The sequence below is a fragment of the Lemur catta genome, chromosome 12 (genome assembly GCF_020740605.2).
Source record: "Lemur catta isolate mLemCat1 chromosome 12, mLemCat1.pri, whole genome shotgun sequence".
Classification (NCBI taxonomy): Eukaryota; Metazoa; Chordata; class Mammalia; order Primates; family Lemuridae; genus Lemur; species Lemur catta.
Window position 1 is genome coordinate 32,518,008 of NC_059139.1, and position 4,709 is coordinate 32,522,716.

A 4,709-nucleotide genomic window follows, 5' to 3' on the forward strand; every position below is an offset into this window, starting at 1 on the left:
TTTAATCCATATAATGACTTCATGGTTATGTGAGTTGAGTTCTTAATATTCCCATTTTACACATGAGGAAACTGTGCCTTGAAAAGGTCAACAATTTGCCCAAGGTCGGCAAGTGTTAACTCCAGGACTCAAACCGAGTTAATGTGTTTCCGAGTTCATACACATATCGAAGAGAGGGATGGCTGTATAATTTGCAAAGCCCAGAGCAAAGTGAAAATGTGGGACCCCTTATTCAAAAAGCAGGGGAAAAAATGAAACTGATATAAAGCTTTTTCCTTTTCCCAAGGTCTTGATCTTGCTGGGCCATGATTATTGCTATTTGCTATGCAATGTCATTCTAAGAAAAGTTGAAAGTTAAACTTATGAGCATAAATTTTACCATCCAACTTATACCATCCATCTTATACCGTCATCTTATTGTGCAATGCCAGTTTTAAATGCCAGTTGTAACTCATATGCACAATCATTGAAATGACACAATCTGTATACTGTTTCATAGCTCATACATGCATTTGTATTTTGCACAAAATGAACTCATCTGTTTTTATTTCACTTCTTGATACATGCACATTCCACCAACACTCTCAACTCCGGGCTGCTGATGAGTCAGAAAGGACTGAAAAGAACTGGAACCGTGGGTCACCCTGTCTTCCCCTTCCTTCTAAGGCATTATTTTCAGTGTACAAGGTTGCCTAATACAGGGAAGTAACACAGGTAAGAAAGGACACCCAAGGCTTCCTTGGTTGTTGGTGTTTCTCAGAGTGCCGCTGCCTTGTTTCTGCATTTGAAGCTAGTTCAGGTGTGGACGGAAGGCATGGCCTCTGGGCATGTCAGTGCCACCTCTTACCCAGTCATAGACTCAACACACCTGCTTCCTATATACTTGGTTTGAGTGTTGCTGAACTCTAGTGCATCCGGGGTCCACTGGAAATCTGTGCCAATGGGACACTGGAAATGCTATTAGTATATATGAGCAGGCAGGTAAAGACATGCATGTTACAATATCTTCTCTATTCCTGAGAAGGCTTCATTGTCTCATGGACTTTACTTACAAATGCAAGTTCAGTAGTAAAATCATTAAGAATTCCAAGATGTTGACAGCAGAGCATTAAACCAAGCACAGGGCCCTTCTGTGTGTGCACAGGACACTGTGTGAATGCGATGGATCGAACCCTGTGAAGCTGAACCTGAACGGGGGAATGACTAGAAGTTTTTGTCACCTAGCTGTTGCTGCATGATGTAAAGCACTACTGCATCTTAAAATATGTTGTTGCACCTCTTTCCCGGCTGGAACCATGGAGGGTGCCGGAAAGAAGAAAAAGAAGGTTCTTGCTGTGCCAAAAACCCTCAAGGGAAAGCAAAGGAATTTTGCAGAGCTGAAGGTCAAATGCCTGAGAAAGAAGTTTGTCCAAAAGATGCTTCGAAAGGCAGGGAGGAAGCTTATCTGCGAAAAAGCTAAGCATTATCACAAGGAATACAGGCAGATGTACAGAACTGAGGTTCGGATGTAGGATGGCAGGAAAAGCCGGCAACTTCTATGACCTGCAGAACCCAAATTGGCATTTGTCATCAGGATCAGAGGTATCATTGGTGTGACCCAAAAGTCCAAAAGGTGTTGCAGTGTCTTCGCCTTTGCCAGATCTTCAATGGAACCTTTGTTAAGCTCAACAAGGCTTCAATTAACATGCTGAGGACTGTAGAACCATATATTGCATGGGGGTACCCAAACCTGAAGACAGTAAATGAACTAATCTACAAGCGTGGTTATGGAAAAATCAATAAGAAACAAATTGCATTGACAGACAACGCTTTGATTGCTCGATCTCTCAGTAAATATGGCATCATCTGCATGGAGCATCTGATTCATGAGATCTATACCATTGGAAAATGCTTCAAAGAAGCAAATAACTTCCTGTGGCCCTTCAAGTTATCATCCACATGGGTGGAATGAAGAAAAAGCCCATTTTGTAGAAGGCAGAGATGCTGGCAACAGGGAAGACCAGATCGACAGGCTTATGAGAAGGATAAACTAAGGTACCTACCATGATTATTTTTGTAATCTGGTCAGTTAATAAACAGTGACTGCTTTCAAACTGAAAAAAAAAAAAAATGTTGTTCCAGTTATCTTAGCAGCTCAGCTATGCAGCCTCAGAAATGGATTCCTGCCCACCTTATTTGTTGTTGGTGGGCTTATTCGTTGGCCATAATTAAACCCTATCATCTGAGGCAACTTGAGTGTGTTCAACAAAGCACTCTCTGGGTAGCCTCTGGGGCTCCCCAGGCCTTTGGAACTCTCCCGAGGGCAGTGGGAGCTGCACCCTGCAGAACCTCCACACCTTCACCAGCATCATGGGAGTCACCCAGTCACCTTTGGAGGAATCTAGTCCTGTCTCCATTGTTCAGGACCAAGGGTCTCTGAAGTGATGGGCAGGTAACAGAGGCCAGGAGGCTGGTTTTCATGTTCTCTCTTCATCACCTCAGCTCCTCAGTTTGGCCTTACTCATTTTATTGTTGTTCCCTTTGACAGATGTTTTTTTGCTACACGTCTCATCTCAATGTATTTACTTGTCTACCTGTTAGCTGCGACTGCCTTAGACTTCCCCCTTCCAAACCACCCTCCTCCCAGGTTACTTTTCCTAAATAACTGCTTTGATAATGCCACTCTTCTTTAAAACATTCAATGGCTCCCCACGGCCCCCTACATTTCATCCCAGTTCCTCACCCTGGCATTCAAGGCCCTCTACAATCTGACTTCAACTCACCTTCCTTTCCCTTTGTTTTCATTCTTTCCTTCTGGACAAGAGATGAACACACATGATCCTTACCTCCTTTGTGCCTGTACCATATCCTTCCTTTCACTCTCACTTCTACATTGGCTCCATCACAAATACACCATGTCTTTCTACTCTACAAAAACATGTTAACATATATTGTGTATCTACCCTATGGTCAACAATATGTAATAGGTGGGAGGGAATTGTTTGAGTTAAACAATTTAGTGCACAGAATTAAATATTGTTTACTTCTTCCACTTCCCCAGAACATGATGACCCAAGCTGTTGTTTGTTTAAAGTTTAGCTGAAATGCAAGTTATCACAAAAGCAAATTAAAACAAGATTTCATTTTCCACCTATTAAATCAGGATAGATTAAAATAATTCAATAGCTTAAGTTTACAAGGTGATGAGCAATAGGAACCAGCATCTAGTCATTTGTAGGAATTGTGAATTATTACATGTTAGGAGGACAATTTAAGAATATGTTTTAAAAACCATAAAACTGTTTACAGCTTTTGATCCTGTAATTCCACTTGTATTTATTCTATGGAAATCACCAGGGAATGTGCATAAATATTCTTCCACAAAGACATTTAAAACAAGTCCAAATATCTAACAGTAGTCAACCAGTTAAATAATGGTATTTGTAAGTGCTAGACAGCCATTAAAAATCATGTTTTAGGAAAAAATTCAACAGCATGGAAAAATGCTAAATATATTAATAAATAAAAAGTATGCTCTAAAACAATATGCATAGTATGACCCTAATTTTGTAAAAGTATTTAGAAAAAAATTGAAATGATATGCATCACAATGTTAATGTGATTTTGTCTAGGATTGCAATTATTTTCTATTTTCTCCTTTGCATTTTCCACAATGTGAATCTCTTTTATAATCATTGATGGTAAAGCTCACTTTCATATAATTCCAGCCCTATGAAAGAAAATGTATGACTTGAAACCCTTGTTTTTAACCCGATGTTGTTGGCCAGTCAGTAATATTTGTGACATTTTCTATGTTAAGCGCTGTAGATTTTAAAAGGCAACAGAAGACAAAAGCATTGTCTTTCTGTGACTTACAAGCTAACAACACAGAAAGCACTAGACAGAACCAGTGACCTCTGAAGAAATAAACACATTTAAATAGCAAATATTTAGTTCTGAGCACTATAACAAATTTTGTAATTGGTTTTACCTTTCTCAAATACATACAGCTCAATGCCTTGCACATAACATACATTCTATCAGTGTTTGTTGAGTGAATAAATCAATGAGTGGGCAGTTGAATGATGACAGACAGAGGGTTTTGGAGGTCAATGGAGGGAGCTGTGTTTACTTGATCTGGAAAAGCTCCCCGACCACGAGAGGCTTGGCTTCCAAGACCAAAGTTGTAGCTTTTGTGTAATTTCAATGGCTGTAAAACCTCCCCTCTTGTACCTTCCAACCCACCTCAGCTCCTGCGGAGCTTTATACCTAAGAGGTGCAGGGGGAAAATTGCTTCAAACATACATTACTGGAATCATAATTGTCATCACTTGTTGAATGTTTCCTGTGTGCCACACACCATGAGAAGCACTTTGTACCCAAGATGTTATTCAACCTGCATAACCCTTTGAAGTAGGTATATTACCTCCACTATGGACGAGAAAACTAAAATACAGGCATTTAAATGATTTGTCCAGTGTCGTGTGACCAGCAAGGAGTACAGCCCGACTCCAGGCCAGTCCTGGTTGACTCCAAACACTGCAGGATTAGTCACCATGCTACAAACTTTCTTCTTGGAATCAGGACACAAATTTTCAGTGGTGATTAACATGCCAGACTGACACTAATTTTTTTTTCTCTTATTTTCTTTTTCTTGGTACTGCCTACACTTGATCTTAGCCAAAAGGCCAAGAAGTGCTATTTTCTTGGTATTGTTTTTAACTTCTGCT

The 4,709-nt window shown here is 40.1% G+C and overlaps 1 pseudogene; it reads left to right on the forward strand.

Annotated features, from left to right (window-relative positions):
- The first annotated feature begins 1,295 nt into the window (after positions 1-1,295).
- On the forward strand, positions 1,296-2,033 carry LOC123648119 (annotated as a pseudogene).
- The last annotated feature ends 2,676 nt before the right edge of the window (positions 2,034-4,709 follow it).